A 20,725-nucleotide genomic window follows, 5' to 3' on the forward strand; every position below is an offset into this window, starting at 1 on the left:
TCACACTTTCATTTATCATATTTTTCTACCCTTGGTACTGCCCAAGGGTAGAATTCAAAAACCTCTGATATTTTAGATAGTACACAGTTTGCTGCAAAGTTATAAGGGCCTTAGTGGGACATCCAACTGAGTTCATCAACAGTTTTTGAATCCCAAAATAGATTAATTGGTTCAGTGCCATAAATACTAAATATCATGTAAGTATAATTTGCTACAGATTGTTTCTTATAAACTTGCCATTGGGTTTCTATTCTCTTCTGGATGAGAGTGCCATGGTGAAGGTGGTACGGATCTGGCTTATTGTGTATATACAGTATATATAAAGAGAAAAAAATGAATTTGTGCAGAAAACACCTTTTTTTGCACACGTACTTACTATATTGCGTCTACCTTTTATTGTAGCATCTCATGAAGAGGATTATTCACACATGGGTTGATATAAGTTAGTAATCCCCCCACCCCAAAATGTATGCCCTCTTCTCATTCACCTGCATCTCCCTCCAGTTTTGTTTTCCCTATTATAATGAGAAAATGACATGCCCACGAATGGGTAAAACACATAGGGCTGGATTACAAGTCATTTGCACGTGAGCAATATTAGAATGTTGCAAGTTTGCTCATTTGCGCATGTATTACAAGTTGAAAGTGAACACGGTCGCTCGACCAGTGTCTAATTTAACATGCATTGAAGACCTCATTTAAAGGGTTAGGGCTAAAAACTGCACCAAACACAACATAAATACATTAAAATATACTGTTACACTATCTGGTAAAAATATTTATATTATTAATTTTATTTATAAGGGTTCAAAGGTATATAGTCATGTATTTGACTGCAAAGGGCTATAATATATATGTGTCTAAATAATAATGCTATCCTGATAATGTGTTTTACTGTGTATTTACTGTAAATATTTCACATTCCAATGTTCTTCACATACAGGAAAATGTTTAGTTTTTTTAAATAGATTTCTTTCATGTAATTAGCAAGAGTCCATGAGCTAGTGACGTATGGGATATATATTCCTACCAGGAGGGGCAAAGTTTCCCAAACCTCAAAATGCCTATAAATACACCCCTCACCACACCCACAATTCAGTTTTACAAACTTTGCCTCCGATGGAGGTGGTGAAGTAAGTTTGTGCTAGATTCTACGTTGATATGCGCTCCGCAGCAAGTTGGAGCCCGGTTTTCCTCTCAACGTGCAGTGAATGTCAGAGGGATGTGAGGAGAGTATTGCCTATTTGAATGCAGTGATCTCCTTCTACGGGGTCTATTTCATAGGTTCTCTGTTATCGGTCGTAGAGATTCATCTCTTACCTCCCTTTTCAGATCGACGATATACTCTTATATATACCATTACCTCTGCTGATTCTCGTTTCAGTACTGGTTTGGCTTTCTACAAACATGTAGATGAGTGTCCTGGGGTAAGTAAATCTTATTTTCTGTGACACTCTAAGCTATGGTTGGGCACTTTGTTTATAAAGTTCTAAATATATGTATTCAAACATTTATTTGCCTTGACTCAGAATGTTCAACTTTCCTTATTTTTCAGACAGTCAGTTTCATATTTGGGATTATGCATTTGAATTATTCATTTTTTCTTACCTTCAAAAATTTGACTCTTTTTTCCCTGTGGGCTGTTAGGCTCGCGGGGGCTGAAAATGCTTCATTTTATTGCGTCATTCTTGGCGCTGACTTTTTTGCCGCAAAAATTATTTTCCGTTTCCGGCGTCATACGTGTCGCCGGAAGTTGCGTCATTTTTTGACGTTATTTTTCGCCAAGAATGTCGGCGTTCCAGATGTGGCGTCATTTTTGGCGCCAAAAGCATTTAGGCGCCAAATAATGTGGGCGTCTTATTTGGCGCTAAAAAATATGGGCGTCGCTTTTGTCTCCACATTATTTAAGTCTCATTTTTCATTGCTTCTGGTTGCTAGAAGCTTGTTCTTTGGCATTTTTTCCCATTCCTGAAACTGTCATTTAAGGAATTTGATCAATTTTGCTTTATATGTTGTTTTTTTCTCTTACATATTGCAAGATGTCTCACGTTGCATCTGAGTCAGAAGATACTACAGGAAAATCGCTGTCTAGTGCTGGATCTACCAAAGCTAAGTGTATCTGCTGTAAACTTTTGGTAGCTATTCCTCCGGCTGTTTGTATTAATTGTCATGACAAACTTGTTAATGCAGATAATATTTCCTTTAGTAAAGTACCATTGCCTGTTGCAGTTCCTTCAACATCTAAGGTGCAGAATGTTCCTGATAACATAAGAGATTTTGTTTCTGAATCCATCAAGAAGGCTATGTCTGTTATTTCTCCTTCTAGTAAACGTAAAAAATCTTTTAAAACTTCTCTCCCTACAGATGAATTTTTAAATGAACATCATCATTCTGATTCTGATGACTCTTCCGGTTCAGAGGATTCTGTCTCAGAGATTGATGCTGATAAATCTTCATATTTATTTAAAATGGAATTTATTCGTTCTTTACTTAAAGAAGTACTAATTGCTTTAGAAATAGAGGATTCTGGTCCTCTTGATACTAATTCTAAACGTTTAGATAAGGTATTTAAATCTCCTGTGGTTATTCCAGAAGTTTTTCCTGTTCCTAATGCTATTTCTGCAGTAATTTCCAAAGAATGGGATAAATTGGGTAATTCATTTACTCCTTCTAAACGTTTTAAGCAATTATATCCTGTGCCGTCTGACAGATTAGAATTTTGGGACAAAATCCCTAAAGTTGATGGGGCTATTTCTACCCTTGCTAAACGTACTACTATTCCTACGTCAGATGGTACTTCGTTTAAGGATCCTTTAGATAGGAAAATTGAATCCTTTCTAAGAAAAGCTTATCTGTGTTCAGGTAATCTTCTTAGACCTACTATATCATTGGCTGATGTTGCTGCAGCTTCAACTTTTTGGTTGGAAACTTTAGCGCAACAAGTAACAGATCATGATTCTCATGATATTATTATTCTTCTTCAGCATGCTAATAATTTTATCTGTGATGCCATTTTTGATATTATCAGAGTTGATGTCAGGTTTATGTCTCTAGCTATTTTAGCTAGAAGAGCTTTATGGCTTAAGACTTGGAATGCTGATATGGCTTCCAAATCAACTCTACTTTCCATTTCTTTCCAGGGTAACAAATTATTTGGTTCTCAGTTGGATTCTATTATCTCAACTGTTACTGGTGGGAAAGGAACTTTTTTACCACTGGATAAAAAATCTAAGGGTAAAAACAGGGCTAATAATCGTTTTCGTTCCTTTCGTTTCAACAAAGAACAAAAGCCTAATCCTTCATCCTCAGGAGCAGTTTCAGTTTGGAAACCATCTCCGGTCTGGAATAAATCCAAGCCTGCTAGAAAGGCAAAGCCTGCTTCTAAGTCCACATGAAGGTGCGGCCCTCATTCCAGCTCAGCTGGTAGGGGGCAGGTTACGTTTTTTCAAAGAAATTTGGATCAATTCTGTTCACAATCTTTGGATTCAGAACATTGTTTCAGAAGGGTACAGAATTGGTTTCAAGATGAGACCTCCTGCAAAGAGATTTTTTCTTTCCCGTGTCCCAGTAAATCCAGTGAAAGCTCAAGCATTTCTGAATTGTGTTTCAGATCTAGAGTTGGCTGGAGTAATTATGCCAGTTCCGGAACAGGGGATGGGGTTTTATTCAAATCTCTTCATTGTACCAAAGGAGGAGAATTCCTTCAGACCAGTTCTGGATCTAAAAATATTGAATCGTTATGTAAGGATACCAACGTTCAAGATGGTAACTGTAAGGACTATCTTGCCTTTTGTTCAGCAAGGGCATTATATGTCCACAATAGATTTACAGGATGCATATCTGCATATTCCGATTCATCCAGATCATTATCAGTTCCTGAGATTCTCTTTTCTGGACAAGCATTACCAGTTTGTGGCTCTGCCATTTGGCCTAGCTACAGCTCCAAGAATTTTTACAAAGGTTCTCGGTGCCCTTCTGTCTGTAATCAGAGAACAGGGTATTGTGGTATTTCCTTATTTGGACGATATCTTGGTACTTGCTCAGTCTTTACATTTAGCAGAATCTCATACGAATCGACTTGTGTTGTTTCTTCAAGATCATGGTTGGAGGATCAATTTACCAAAAAGTTCATTGATTCCTCAGACAAGGGTAACTTTTCTGGGTTTCCAGATAGATTCAGTGTCCATGACTCTGTCTTTAACAGACAAGAGACGTCTAAAATTGATTTCAGCTTGTCGAAACCTTCAGTCACAATCATTCCCTTCGGTAGCCTTATGCATGGAAATTCTAGGTCTTATGACTGCTGCATCGGACGCGATCCCCTTTGCTCGTTTTCACATGCGACCTCTTCAGCTCTGTATGCTGAATCAATGGTGCAAGGATTACACAAAGATATCTCAATTAATATCTTTAAAACCGATTGTTCGACACTCTCTAACGTGGTGGACAGATCACCATCGTTTAATTCAGGGGGCTTCTTTTGTGCTTCCGACCTGGACTGTAATTTCAACAGATGCAAGTCTCACAGGTTGGGGAGCTGTGTGGGGATCTCTGACGGCACAAGGAGTTTGGGAATCTCAGGAGGTGAGATTACCGATCAATATTTTGGAACTCCATGCAATTTTCAGAGCTCTTCAGTTTTGGCCTCTTCTGAAGAGAGAATTGTTCATTTGTTTTCAGACAGACAATGTCACAACTGTGGCATACATCAATCATCAAGGAGGGACTCACAGTCCTCTGGCTATGAAAGAAGTATCTCGAATTTTGGTTTGGGCGGAATCCAGCTCCTGTCTAATCTCTGCGGTTCATATCCCAGGTATAGACAATTGGGAAGCGGATTATCTCAGTCGCCAAACGTTGCATCCGGGCGAATGGTCTCTTCACCCAGAGGTATTTCTTCAGATTGTTCAAATGTGGGAACTTCCAGAAATAGATCTGATGGCGTCTCATCTAAACAAGAAACTTCCCAGGTATCTGTCCAGATCCCGGGATCCTCAGGCGGAGGCAGTGGATGCATTATCACTTCCTTGGAAGTATCATCCTGCTTATATCTTTCCGCCTCTAGTTCTTCTTCCAAGAGTAATCTCCAAGATTCTGAAGGAATGCTCGTTTGTTCTGCTGGTAGCTCCGGCATGGCCTCACAGGTTTTGGTATGCGGATCTTGTCCGGATGGCCTCTTGCCAACCGTGGACTCTTCCGTTAAGACCAGACCTTCTGTCACAAGGTCCTTTTTTCCATCAGGATCTGAAATCCTTAAATTTAACGGTATGGAGATTGAACGCTTGATTCTTGGTCAAAGAGGTTTCTCTGACTCTGTGATTAATACTATGTTACAGGCTCGTAAATCTGTATCTAGAGAGATATATTATAGAGTCTGGAAGACTTATATTTCTTGGTGTCTTTCTCATCATTTTTCTTGGCATTCTTTTAGAATACCGAGAATTTTACAGTTTCTTCAGGATGGTTTAGATAAGGGTTTGTCCGCAAGTTCCTTGAAAGGTCAAATCTCTGCTCTTTCTGTTCTTTTTCACAGAAAGATTGCTATTCTTCCTGATATTCATTGTTTTGTACAAGCTTTGGTTCGTATAAAACCTGTCATTAAGTCAATTTCTCCTCCTTGGAGTTTGAATTTGGTTCTGGGAGCTCTTCAAGCTCCTCCGTTTGAACCTATGCATTCATTGGACACTAAATTACTTTCTTGGAAAGTTTTGTTCCTTTTGGCCATCTCTTCTGCCAGAAGAGTTTCTGAATTATCTGCTCTTTCTTGTGAGTCTCCTTTTCTGATTTTTCATCAGGATAAGGCGGTGTTGCGAACTTCTTTTGAATTTTTACCTAAAGTTGTGAATTCCAACAACATTAGTAGAGAAATTGTGGTTCCTTCATTATGTCCTAATCCTAAGAATTCTAAGGAGAAATCGTTGCATTCTTTGGATGTTGTTAGAGCTTTGAAATATTATGTTGAAGCTACTAAGTCTTTCCGAAAGACTTCTAGTCTATTTGTTATTTTTTCCGGTGCTAGAAAAGGCCAGAAAGCTTCTGCCATTTCTTTGGCATCTTGGTTGAAATCTTTAATTCATCTTGCCTATGTTGAGTCGGGTAAAACTCCGCCTCAGAGGATTACAGCTCATTCTACTAGGTCAGTTTCTACTTCCTGGGCGTTTAGGAATGAAGCTTCGGTTGATCAGATTTGCAAAGCAGCAACTTGGTCCTCTTTGCATACTTTTACTAAATTCTACCATTTTGATGTATTTTCTTCTTCTGAAGCAGTTTTTGGTAGAAAAGTACTTCAGGCAGCGGTTTCAGTTTGAATCTTCTGCTTATGTTTTTCATTAAACTTTATTTTGGGTGTGGATTATTTTCAGCAGGAATTGGCTGTCTTTATTTTATCCCTCCCTCTCTAGTGACTCTTGTGTGGAAGATCCACATCTTGGGTAATCATTATCCCATACGTCACTAGCTCATGGACTCTTGCTAATTACATGAAAGAAAACATAATTTATGTAAGAACTTACCTGATAAATTCATTTCTTTCATATTAGCAAGAGTCCATGAGGCCCGCCCTTTTTTTGTGGTGGTTATGATTTTGTATAAAGCACAATTATTCCAATTCCTTATTTTATATGCTTTCGCACTTTTTTATCACCCCACTTCTTGGCTATTCGTTAAACTGAATTGTGGGTGTGGTGAGGGGTGTATTTATATGCATTTTGAGGTTTGGGAAACTTTGCCCCTCCTGGTAGGAATGTATATCCCATACGTCACTAGCTCATGGACTCTTGCTAATATGAAAGAAATGAATTTATCAGGTAAGTTCTTACATAAATTATGTTATTTCTATATATACCTATATATCTATTCATGTAGATATATAGGTATAGATATATATTTTTTTCATTATCACATATATAGAAATATATATTTAATGTGATGAACATTGGAATGGAAAAAATGCATAACACACTTTGAGTTTTACGCTTTATGTCTAACACGGTGTCAGGTTGCGAATTTATCTTTAAGGCACATTATAGAAATATTACTTTTAAAATATTTAAAAAAATATATAATTATTAATAATTATAGATACTGTAAAATATATATTCTATAGATTATTTAGAATTTTTTAATACATCTATAATTTACATACAATACCCGACAGGGGTACACTAATTATTCATGTATGCTAACCAAAATGAGTTATCTTAAGGTGCGTTATGTATTTGTTAAATATAGAATATTGAAAATGATTAATGTAAATTATTATAGATGTACTAAAATTTTTTAAATAATCCTTAGAATGAATATATATATATATATATATATATATATATATATATATATATATATATATATATATATACACACACTATAATCTAGGGCTGCAACTAACGATTATTTTCATGATCGATTAATCGGACGATTATTTTTTCGATTAATCGACTAATCAGATAGAAAAATCAATAATTTTTTTCCTGTATTTAAAATAAAATCCACATACTGAGTGTTACAAATATAAACTTCAGACTAAAACGTTACATTAACACAATTGTTTGTCCAATTTTTAAGCAGCAGAGCACATTTTTATAATTAAGCAAAATAACCACAATTTTTTTTAAAAGAGGTAGAACTAGAAAGAGGTAGACGATCACTGTTTATAACATTTTGTTATTCACTCTTCCAGAAACTTTGCATTGAAATGCAAAAATGACAACATGTCCACATGCTCCTGGCTGAGGCTGGCTCGCTTTTTGCAAGCTATTTTGCCTGCAGCAGAGAAGAGGCGCTCAGATGGTGTTGAGGTGTCTGAGATGCATAAGTAGGGTTTTGCCAAGGTGGGATATTTATCTTTGTTAGCTCCAACAATGCAAAGTGTTTTCCTCCTTGGCAAGGGGCCTTTCAACAGTAAGCCTGGAATTCATTCTAACATAAAAAAATATATTAAAATTCTATATGCAATGGTAAATAACCAGCTATAAGGAAAAAATAGCTGGTCCCCTCTTAAAATGAAAAATATATACTTAAAAAACAATTAAAGAAAGTAAAAAGTGCTAAGGACTATATATCAATAACAAGACAAAGCCTTACACATTTATCTATACAGTACATATAATCAGCAATAGCAAGCAATCAGCTAATCATTGTGCAAATGGATAATAGTGCACATCAATTCAAATAACAACTCCCATCAATCTAGGGCTAGGTCTAAATAGCAAGCTCGGCACTATATCATGCAAAGCATAGTCCAAAATCACCTGATTTTAGTATTAACAATCCAAATGACGACTGCTATTATTTCTGGGTTGTACATAAGCCAGATGTAGTTGTAAACTTATACTGTCCTGAAAATTAAATGTTTGTAGACGTCCTTTAGGCTAAGGAAATAACTATTAAATACAATACCACGGGCAGGAGTTCAATGAAATAAAGCAACCGGTGCTGTGTGCAAACCAACTAATCGCAGACCAACTAATCCATAATGAGATTCGTTGACAACTATTTTCATAATCGATTATATTAGTTAGTGGTTGCAGCTCTACTATAATCGTGTTTGTAACGCGTCCGTCACCAGTTGCGCACACAATCCTCAAAGGAATGTTGGCTGTGTGCGCAGCCAAAAAAATCTACCTGGATGCAGCAAATGGCAGGGGGGTGAAAGGAATCCATCTACCTCCCAGTAGAGCATTGCTCTCCTTCAACAAAGAATACAAAGAGAATGAAGCAAATTTGATAAGTAAATCTAAAAATGGTATGCTCCATCTGAATCCTGAAAGAATTGTGGGTTTATGCCCCTTTACGGCCTATTTCTTAACTCTGCACATTTATTTTATAACATTTTGGTATGTTGTTATTGCAGACACAAATTCACATTTTTGAGAAATACAAAACCAAAATTATGTGGTATCTTCTAGACAGAAAAATGCCTAATTAATCTTACACAAACCTCTTGGAGAGCATGACATTAAGAATTTGCCAAAAAAACATTACAACCATAAATATACAGCCTCATGCTAAATAATTAAAAAATAATCCATATTTCAGGATGAATAGCCATTGGATTATAATGTATGTTAAATAGAACGTTATAGATGTTTTTTTCCTCAAAAAGCATTTTATTTAAAATGTAATTATTTTATTTAAATTGTAAAAAAACAAAACAGAATTTATACTTACTGATACATTTCTTTCTTTCATGTAAGTGACAAGAGTCCATGAGCTTGTGACGTATGGGATATACATTCCTACCAGAAGGAGGCAGTTTCCCAAACCTCAAATGCCAATAAATACACCTCCCGCCTCACTCATACCTCAGTTTTACAAACTTTGCCTCCTTAGAAGGTGGTGAAGCATGATGTGCTTGATTTCTTCTGATAAAGGCTCTTCTAAGCATATTGAAGCCCAGTTCTTCTCTAAGTACAGTGTTTGTCTGAGGGATGTGAAGGGAGTATTGCCTGATGACACCATGTTTTCACCTATGGGAAATCTATTCTAGGTCTCTCTCTAAATTTGGTCGCGAGGATTCATCTGCTGCCTCTCTTTACAGATCGACGTTATACTCCTCTACCATTACCTCTGCTGATATGTTTCAGTACTTGTTTGGCTGTATGCTATATGTGGATGGGTGTCTTACATGGTAAGTATATACTTTTATTATATAAGACACTCTCAGCTATGGAATGGGCACTTTTTAAGTAAAGTTGTTATATATTGTTTGTATACATGCCTTGAGTCAGTAATTCAGTGCTCTTTTTTTGACTATTTGTGACTAAATATTTGTTAAGGTTGGTAGTCTGTGAAACATACAGGGTTTTTTTTTTAGCTAGTAATTTATTTATAAATTAGGATGCTAAGTATTATGTTAGTCTCATGGAATGTTGATAGTCTCATTTTATGCAGCTATAATAGAAGTATCCATTAGGCTTTATTTTGATACTTTTTTCTTTTTTGTATATACAATCAAAATTCTTACCTGCTTTTTAGAGTAATATGTGTTTTAGAAATCCTCTTCAGCTTTACATGTCGCGCATGTGATGATGCTATTTATGTCATAGGGTGTCATGTCATCATTGTGTGCCATTTTTTTGGCGCCAAAAATTTTAATTTTTCCGCCAAATTTTTTTTCCTGCCAAAATTGCTGTTATAAGCTCCGCCCCCAGCTCATTCAGTGTTCTCAATAAACACTTCATGCAGCATTTTATGAATCAGTTTTCTTTTTTATAATTTTTTTCACTCTGTTTCCATTCTCTCAAGCCTATTATATGTTTATCCTATATAGGAGCATGGATATAAATTTGCAGAAATAATTTATTTATTTTTTCTTCTAATTTTGTTTTCTTGCAATTATATCTCAAACTGAACTTGCCTCTGATGTTACCATAGAATTTGAGCTTCCTAAACAGGTATTTAACAAAGCTAAGTATGCATGTTGTAATTAAGCTGATCTAAATTTTTCAGCTCTATTATGTGGCTCTTGTTTAACAAATTGTTAAATATATGAGTGCAAATACACACACTGTTATTCCATCTCAGTCTAAATGTACATAGCATTACTGCAGAAATGTAAGATTTATTGCTACAGCTATAGAGAAGGAAATGACTGCTATTTTGCCTTCAAATAAATGTAAAAGGTTTTTGCAACATTTTCCTAAACTTAGTAAATTAGGTTCTGACCTTCAGCATACTGATGTATCCTCTACTGATGGGGTCTCCTCTGATTCAGAGGATGCCACGTCAGAGACTGATATAGAATTTTTTATTTTTATTTAAGTTAGAATATATTCATTCTCTCTTAAAGGGGCAGTAAACCTAGAAAATAATGTTATATAATTCTGCACATAGTGCATAATTATATAACATTATCTTAGCCAAACTTTATTCAACATAATATTGCAGTGAAATTTGATTAAAAGAAGAGGGGTTTTCAGACCGCCACTCTTGCTCTACTAAGCGGGTCTGGTTTTCCCCCTGAGCGCATCTGGGCAGCTGTCTAGTCACAGCCCGGCCCGATTGCGCCATTACACTCAATGCAGCTCGCTCCTGCTCTGTGATAGCGGGAGCAAGCTGCATTGAGTGTAATGGCATGATTGGGCCGGGCTGTGACTAGACAGCGGCCCAGATGCGCTCAGGGGGAAAACCACACCCGCTCAGTAGAGCAAGAGCGGCAGTCTGAAAAACCCTCTTTTTTTTTTTTTTTTTTTTTTTTTTTTTTAAATCAAATTTCACCGGCAATATTATGTTGAATAAAGTTTGGCTAAGATAATATTATATAATTCTGCACATAGTGCAGAATTATATAACATTATTTTCTAGGTTTACTGCCCCTTTTAAAGGAAGTTTTGTTTACATTGGGTATTGAATAGTCTAAATCTCCTGACGATAAAGCTAGTAATAGTCTAAATTCTGTATTTAAGACTGCTGTTATTACTCCTGAAGTATTTCCTATTCCTGACGCTATCTCTAATGTGATTGCTAAAGAATGGTCTAAGCCTGGTACCTCTTTTAACCATTCTTCTAGGTTTAAGAAATTGTACCCTTTACCTGTAGCCAAGGATCATTTAGATAGGAAGCTTGAATCTTATCCAAGAAGGGCATATTTACATTCTGGCTATATTCTTAGACCTGTTATATCTATGGCTGATGTTGCTGCTGCTTCTACTTTTTGGTTGGACAGTTTAGCACAGCAGTTGTCTTCAGATTCTGAATTATCTAACATTATTGTTTTACTTCAACATGCAAATAATTTTATTTGTGATGCTATATTTGATATTAGGAAGAGCAATGTCAAATCCATGCCTTTAGCCATTCTAAATAGAAGAGCTTTATGGCTTAAATCTTGGAATGCTGACATGATGTAGAAAACTTTATTATTTCTCTATTTTCAAGGTAAAAATCTTTTTGGTTCACAATTGGATTCTATTATCTCTACTGTTACGGGGGTAAGGGAGTTTTTGTGCCCCAAGACAAGAAATCTTAGGGTAAATTTTAAAGCTCCCAATCGTTTTCGTTCCTAAGGCCTCTGGCTCTAATTGGAGACCATCTCCAAATTGGAATAAATCCAAGCCTTCTAAGAAAACAAATTCTGCCCCTAAACCTATATGAAGGTGCGGCCCTCAAGCCAGTTCTTCTAAGAAGGGGCAGACTAAAGCTATTTCAAAGAGTTTGGACAGACTCTGTCCAAAATCAGTGGATTCAGAATATAATTTCTTAGGGGTGTCGAATAGGATTCAAAATAAGACTTCCTTTGGGAAGATTCTTTCTTACCCATGTAACAAAAAACCCAGTAAAAGCACAAGTCTTTCTGAAATGTGTTTCAGATCTAGAACTTTCATGGGTACTTTTTCTCAGTTCCACAGCAGGAACAAGGATTGGGGTTTTTATTCAAATCTATTCATTGTACCTATGTAGGAAAATTCTTTCAGACCTATTTGGGATCTGAAAACTTTAAATGGTTTTGTAAGAGTCCCAACTTTCAAGATGGTGACTATAAGGACTATTCTGCCTTCTGTTCAGCAAGGTCACTTCATGTCCACAATAGACTTACAGGACGCTTACCTTCACAATCCGATTCATCCCATATCTTTGTCGTTTTCTGAGATTCTCTATTTTCTAAACAAGCATTACCAATTTGTTGCTCTTATGTTTGGCAATGCAACAACACCTATAATATTCTTAATAGTTTTAGGTGCCCTTCTATCTGTAATCAGAGAGCAGGGTATTGCAGGGTTTCCTTATTTGGTTGATATCTTGGTACTAGCTCAATAGATTTCCAGATAGATTCAGTGTTTATGACTCTATCCCTAACAGAAAAGAGACGTTTGAGATTGGTTTCAGCTTGTCTAAGCCTTCAAACTCTTATCATTCGCTTCAGTGGCTATGTGCATGGACGTTTTAGGTCTCATGATTGCAGCATAGTACGCGATCCTTTTTGCTTGTTTTCATATGACCTCTACAGTTTTTTTGCATGTGGCACCAATGGTAAGGGATTATACTCTGATATCACAACTGATATACTTAAATCCCAACTCTCCACTCTCTCTGACTTGGTGGTTATACCATTACCTTATTTAAGGGGCCTCCTTTGTTTGTCCTACCTGGACTGTGATCACAACAGATGCACGTCTCTCAGGTTGGGGAGCTGTTTGGGGGTCTCTGACAGCACAAGGAGTTTGGAATCCTCGAAAGGCGAGGTTACCAATCTATATCTTAGAACTCTACTATTTTCAGAGCTCTTCAGGCTTTGCCGCTATTAAAGAGAGAATCGTATATTCGGTTTCAAACAGACAATGTCACAACAGTGGCATATGTCAATCATCAAGGGGGGACTTGCAGTCCCTTAGCAATAAAAGTATCTCTAATACTTTCTTGGGTGGAATCCAATTCTTGTCAAATCACTGCGATACATATACTAGGTGTAGACAATTTGGAAGCGGATTATCTCAGCCGTCAGATTCTACATCCGGGAAGTAGTCTCTCCATCTAGATGTGTTCTTTCAGATTGTGCAGATGTGGGGTCCTCCAGACATAGATCTGATGGTCTCTCGTCTAAACCAGAAACTTCCCAGATACTTCTCCAGGTCGAGGGATCCTCAGGTGGAAATGATGAATGCTCTAGCAGTTCCATGGTTTTACCAACCTGCTTAAATTTTTTTCACCTCTGTGAGTGATCTCAAAGATCATAATGGAACAATCTTATGTGTTTCTGATAGCACCAGCATGGCCTCACAGGTTCTGGTATGCGGACCTTGTCCAAATATCCAGTTGCCAGCCTTGGCCACTTCCTATAATACCAGTCCTTATGTCTCAAGGCACAGTTTTCCATCAGGATCTCAAATTTCTAAATTTGAAGGCATGGAAATGAAACGCTTATTTCTTATTCCTAAACGTTTCTCTGTCTCAGTAATTAACACTATGATACAGGCTCGTAAGTCTGTTTTTAAGTAAGATTTATCATAGGGTTTGGAAAATCTATATTTCATGGTGTACCACTCATGATTATTCTTGGCATTCATTTAGAATTCCTAGCATTTTACAGTTTCTTTAGGATGGTTTGGATAAAGGGTTGTCTGCAAATACTTTGAAAGGACAAATCTCTGCTCTTTCTGTCTTATTTCATAGAAAGATTGCTAAGCTTCCTTATATTTACGGTTTTGTTCAGGCTTTGATTTGTATCAAGCCTGTTATTTAATCAATTATTCCTCCTTGGTGTATCAATTTGGTTTTAAAGATTTTGCAGGCTCCTTCTTTTGAGCCTATGCTTTCTTTGGATATTAAACTACTTTCTTGGAAAGTTTTTTATTTCTTTTGGCTATCTCTTCTGCTAGAAGAGTTTCTGGATTGTTTGCTCTCTCTTGTGAGTCTCCTTATCTGATTTTCTTTCAAGAAAAAGCTGTTTTGCGCACTTTGTTTAAATTTTTGCCAAAGGTTGTGAATTCTAACGACATCAATAGGGAAATTATTGTTACTTCCTTGTGTCCTAATCCTAAGAATACTCTTGAAAGGTCTTTACATTCTTTGGATGTTGTAAGAGCTTTGAAATATGATGTTGAGGCTACTAAAGATTTCAGAAAGACTTCTAGTCTATTTGTTATTTTTTCTGGTTCCAGAAAAGGTCAGAAAGTCTCTGCCATTTCCTTGGCATCTTGGTTGAAGCTTTTGATTCGCAAAGCCTATTTGGAGGCTGGGCAGTCTCTGTCTCAGCGTATTACAGCTTATTCTACTAGATTAGTCGCCACATCGTGGGCTTTCAAGAATGAAGCTTCAGTTGATCAAATTTGCCAAGCAGCAACTTGGTGGTCTTTGCATACATTTACTAAATTTTACCATTTTGCTGTGTTTGCTTCTTCGAAAGCAGCCTTTGGTAGAAAGGTTCTTCAGGCAGCTGTCTGTTTGCTTCTAGTACCTATGATTTGAGTTTTTTTTAAATTAAGAAAAATGTTTTTGATTTAATTTCTCCGTGAAAATAGCTGGGGGGGTTTATCCCTCCCTCTCTAGTGACTCGTGGACTTTCACATCTTGGGTATTATATCCCATACGTCACTAGCTCATGGACTCTTGCTACTTACATGAAAGAAAACATAATTTATGTAATAACTTACCTGATTCATTTCTTTCATAGTGGCAAGAGTCCATGAGACCCACCCAATATTTTTTGGGATTATGATTTTATAATATATAAAGCACTTTATCCTGTTCCTCTTTTTTATGCTTTTTACTCTTTTTACACCCCACTAACTTGGCTATATGTTAAACTGAGGTATAAGTGAGGTGGGAGGTGTATTTATAGGTATTTGAGGTTTGGGAAACTTTGCCCCCTTCTGGTAGGAATGTATATCCCATACGTCACTAGCTCATGGACTCTTGCCACTATGAAAGAAATGAATTTATCAGGTAAGTTCTTACATAAATTATGTTTTCCTTCACGCTGATGAGAGTCCATAGCTTCATAACATGTGGGATATATATATTCCAGTCATCAGGAGGAGGTCAATAACCCTCACAGAGTTTTAGCCCCTCCCACCTCCTCTCCAGTTTACATATAGCCGAGCAGAGGAGAGAGACAGAAAAAAGGTAGGAAAGACAGGGTTACGAGGTGAAATTGAGAATTGTCCCCATATACAAAAATAGGTTGGGGGCTATGGACTCTAATCAGCCCGAAGGAAATGCATTTATCAGTAACTATAAATTCTGTTTTCCTTCGTAGCTGATGAGAGTCCATAGCTTTTGGGATACAATACCCAAGCTGAGAGTCCATGTTAACGGGTGGGACAAAAAGTAGTCAGTTCCTATTTGCCGGATACTGCGGCCTAAAGGACTTTCCTGCCAAAAACTGTACCAGAAGAAGCATAAATGTTAAATGACAAAAATTGGAAAAAGTGTGAAGGGGAGACCACGTTGCCGCCTTACAAATCTGTTCCAAGGAAGTATAATCCTTATTAGGCCAGGAAGTAGATACTTATCTCGTGGAGTGAGCAGCTAATCTCTTCGGTGGTGTATTTACTGCAACAGAGTAAGCCTTACAAATCTGCTTTGAGCCAGGATGCCAGGGCCACCACAGTAGCTTTCTGACCCTTCCTAGGACCAGAGTAGTGGACAAAAAAAATGGAAGTTTTGTTTAATATCCTTAGTAGCCTGAATATAGAACTTTACTTCACAACCTAGTGTCACTCTCTAGCTTTTAATTAAGGTTGGGGAACACAACTGCTGAGATTGTTTAAATAACATATATATTTATGTATATAATGTGTTTTTTGTAAGCGGAGATTTAGAAAAAGGAATATATAGTTGTAAATACCTTCTATATAAACCTCCAGACGTGGACCCATTGCTCAGTGTGCCTAGAGGGATATGGCTGCACCTCACTGACGAGGCCCACAATAGGCCGAAACGTGCGTCTGGGGTTTTGCTGTTTCTCTAATTCAGAGATAGATCACCTGGTATTTTGGGGCTGGACTGTACTGTGAAGTCAGGATCAGACTGATATGTCTCAGGAAAGTTCTTCTCTGTGAAAGGCACATGTTGAGCAAAGAGAGGCTGCTTCTTGGGTGGTAACTAGCCATAGAACAAGCTATTATGCTATTGTTCTTTTCCAGGTTGAGCGCTTCTCTCTTTTTATTTATGCAAATTATGACACTTGGGAAAGTCTCCCTAAGTGTGATGCGGGAATCCAGACGTGGACCCGTTGCTCAGTGTACCTAGAGGGATATGGCTGCACCTCACTGACGAGGCCCACAATAGGCCGAAATGTGCGTCTGTGGTTTTGCTGTTTCTCTCATTCAGAGAGAGATCACCTGGTATTTTGGGGCTGGACTGTACTGTGAAGTCAGGATCAGACTGATATGTTTCAGGAAAGTTCTTCTCTGTGAAAGGCACATGTTGAGCAAAGAGAGGCTGCTTCTTGGGTGGTAACTAGCCATAGAACAAGCTATTATGCTATTTTTCGTTCCCAGGTTGAGCACTTCTCTCTTTTTATTTATTCAAATTTTTCCTGTCTATCAATAAGTACCGGAGGAGGTGGAGGAGATACACGATCCGCTAAAGGATTTTCTTTGAATGGCTTAAGCAGTGAGACATGAAAGGTAGCATGTATATAATAAGTTGGCGGCAGTTGGAGTTTAACTGCATTAGCATTAATGATCTTTACAATCTTGAAAGGTCCATTGTATAGAGAACTTAATTTCTTTTAAGGTGTATTCAATTTCAAGTTCTTTGTGGAAAGCCATACTTGATCCCCAACCTTGTAGTTAGGTGGAGCACATTTGCATAAGTCATAGTAATGCTTTTGCTGGAGCTGAGCTGCTTTGATATCAGAATTTAGAATATTTAAGCCATCTTAAGTAGTAGACAATGTATCAGTAACAGCTGGACAGTTGGAAGAGGAGGGAGAAAGAAATTGGAAATTTGGATGAAATCCATAGTTGGCATAAAATGGGGTTCTTTTAGTTGTCGAACTGATGGTGTTGTTGAAGGCAAATTCTGCGAGTGGTAAAAGATTTAACCAGTTATCCTGTAGAAAAGTCGTGAAACAGTGAAGATACTGCTCCAACCACTGGTTTGTTCTTTCTGATAATCCATTGGTTTGTGAGTGATAAGCACTGCTAAACTTCTTTTTAACAGAAAGGGGTTTGCACAATTCTCTCCAGAAGTCGTAAGTAAACTGTACTCCTCTATCGGTTGTGAGTCTGGTAGGTAAGAAAGAAATTGGAAAGTTGGATGAAATCCATAGTTGGCATAAAATGGGGTTCTTTTAGTTGTCGAACTGATGGTGTTGTTGAAGGCAAATTCTGCGAGTGGTAAAAGATTTAACCAGTTATCCTGTAGATAAGTCGTGAAACAGTGAAGATACTGCTCCAACCACTGGTTTGTTCTTTCTGATAATCCATTGGTTTGTGAGTGATAAGCACTGCTAAACTTCATTTCAACAGAAAGGGGTTTGCACAATTCTCTCCAGAAGTCGGAAGTAAACTGTACTCCTCTATCGGTTGTGAGTCTGGTAGGTTTATAAACAACTCATCTATCTTAGGGGCAGATGGAGTCCCTTTTGTAGGGATGAAGTGTGCCATCTTGGTTAGTTGATCCACAACCACCAAGATGGTATCATGTTGCTGTGAAGGAGGGAGTTCAACTATAAAATCTATAGAAAGGAATTGCCAAGGTTTCTCAGGAACGGGTAATGTGAGTAAACTATAGGGAGGTCTCCTCTCCAATTTGCAGCAAGCACAAGTGGTTACAAAATCTAAGACTGTTGCATCTTAGGCCACCAAAAATGTTGTTGTAGTTCTAGGGTCTTCTGTCAGGGGAATGTCATAATTATGTTTTAAAACAAAGGTTCGTAAAGAAGTGGGACTATATAATTTCTCTTCTTTGTATAGTAGTCCATTGCTCTCTGTATGTAACAAATGATAAGGAATTGAAACATAATTTAGTAGAGCTGATTTTACTTTAGAGCTGAAGTCATCAAGGAGGTATAATGGTACTGTGAGCTTGTGGTGCAGGTGATGGGAACATCCTGGAAAGAGAATTGGCTTTTCCATTCCTTGAACCGGGTCGGTAGACAATAGTGTAATTGAACCTTTCAAAATATAGACTCCAACTTTCTTGTCTGGCAGAGTTTTATTGGTTTTCAGATATTTCAAATTTCGATGATCAGAATAAATAATAGGTAGTGATGTTGATTCCAATAAATGTCTCCAAGTTTCAAAAGCTACTTTCCTTAATATAAGGAGAGTCTACAGCATCATTCCTTACTGTTGGGAAATACTGAACCTGGCAACCAGAAGAAGGCAAAGACACCCCAGCCAAAGGCTTACATACCTCTCTCACGTTCCCAATCCCCCAGTCATTATTTGCCTTTTGTCACAGGAGGATGGCAGAGAAGTGTCAGAAGATTTTGGAGTTGTTCCACAGGAGGGGTATATGCCTTTCAATATGGAACTGGAGTTTTAAGTAGTCTTGTCAGCCTCTCAGTGAGAGCATTGACAAAAGTTAGTCTGGAGATGCAGGGAGAGTCTTCCTGCGAACCCATCCAGACTGCCTGCTAACAGCTCCTTAAGAAACCAGTGTTGACGAGTTTCAATGCCTGCTTGTTTTTCTCACTGAAGTCCATGTCAGGAGCGTTGCTACAAGACTGTCACACTTGAGAGGCTGTGTTTCTGTTCCACAGCACGGATTCTGGTAAGGTTGTTTCAATTTTTACTTATGTTGAAATTGCTGAAGACAGGGTCACAGTGTGACTCCTTTTATCTTTATAGAATCATGGGTTAATATCTCCGGAGGGAGGTTATTGAACAGTGGGGATTAATAAAATGTGTTACTTTGATTTTATGCTGCTTTATGTGTGAGAATAAATTTTTTTGGCTCATAGACTGTTGTTATGATGTAACGGAACATCTGGATGCTCTCTGAGCTTCCAGATGTTCAGTCTTTTGTTAAGGCTCTGATTAGGATCAGACCTGTGTTCAGATCTTTGACTCCCCCTTGGAGTTTGAATCTGGTTCTTAAAGTTTTGCAACGGGTTCCATTTGAGCCTATGCATGAAATTGACTTTAAGTTGTTGTCCTGGAAAGTTCTTTTTCTACTGGCTATTGCTTTGGCGCGCAGAGTATCTGAGATTGCCGCCTTGCAATGTGAGCCTCCTTATCTGGTGTTCCATTCGGATAAGGCTGTTCTGTGTACTAATTTAGGGTTTCTCCCTAATGTCGTGTCAGACCGCAACATCAATCAAGAGATTGTGGTCCCTTCTTTATGTCCTAATCCTTTTTTTTTTTTAAAGGAACGTTTACTTAATAATTTGGACGTGGTTTGTGCCTTGAAGTTTTATCTTCAGGCTACTAAGGATTTTAGACAAACTTCTTCCTTGTTTGTGGCATATTCTGGGAAGCGTAGGGGTCAGAAGGTCTCTTTGACTTCCTTATCTTTTTGGTTGAGGAGTCTTATCCGCTTAGCTTATAAGACAGCGGGACATAGACCTCAGAGAATTACGGCTCATTTTACTAGAGCAGTGGCTTACTCTTGGGCCTTTAAGAGCGAGTCCTCTATGGATCAGATTTGTAAGGTGGCTACCTGGTCTTCCTTGCACACTTTTTTCTAAATTTTACAAGTTTAAAGTTTTTGCTTCAGCTTAAACGGCCTCCGGGAGAAAGGTTTTGCAGGCTGTGGTGCCCTCAGATTAGGGTCCGCCTCTTTTTTGTCCCTCCCGTTATTCAGTGTCCTACTAGAGCTTGGGTATAAGTTTCCCAACAGTAAGGAATGATGCTGTGGACTCTCCTTGTATTAAGAAGGAAAACATAAATTATGCTTACAAGATAATTTAATTTCCTTCTGTATAAGGAGAGTCCACGGCCCCCGTCCATGTTCTCCAATGGGAAGCCCCCTAAATTATGTTTCTTCTGGCACTTTTTATACCCTGATATTTCTCCTACTTTTCCTTGTTACCTTGGCAGAATGACTGGGGGATGGCGAGAGAGGTATTTAAGCCTTTGGCTCGGGTGTCTTTGCCTCTTCCTGGTGGCCAGGTTAAGTATTTCCCAACAGTAAGGAATGATGCAGTGGACTCTCCTTATACAGAAGGAAATTAAATTATCTGGTAAGCATCATTTGTTTTCTTTCCTAAGATATGGTGAGTCCACGGCATCATCAAATACTGTTGGGGAATATCACTCCTGGCCAGCAGGAGGAGGCATACAGCACCACAGACAAAGTTTTAAGTATCACTTCCCTTCCCACAAACCCCAGT

This window comes from Bombina bombina, chromosome 3 (assembly GCF_027579735.1).
Source record: "Bombina bombina isolate aBomBom1 chromosome 3, aBomBom1.pri, whole genome shotgun sequence".
Lineage (NCBI taxonomy): Eukaryota > Metazoa > Chordata > Amphibia > Anura > Bombinatoridae > Bombina > Bombina bombina.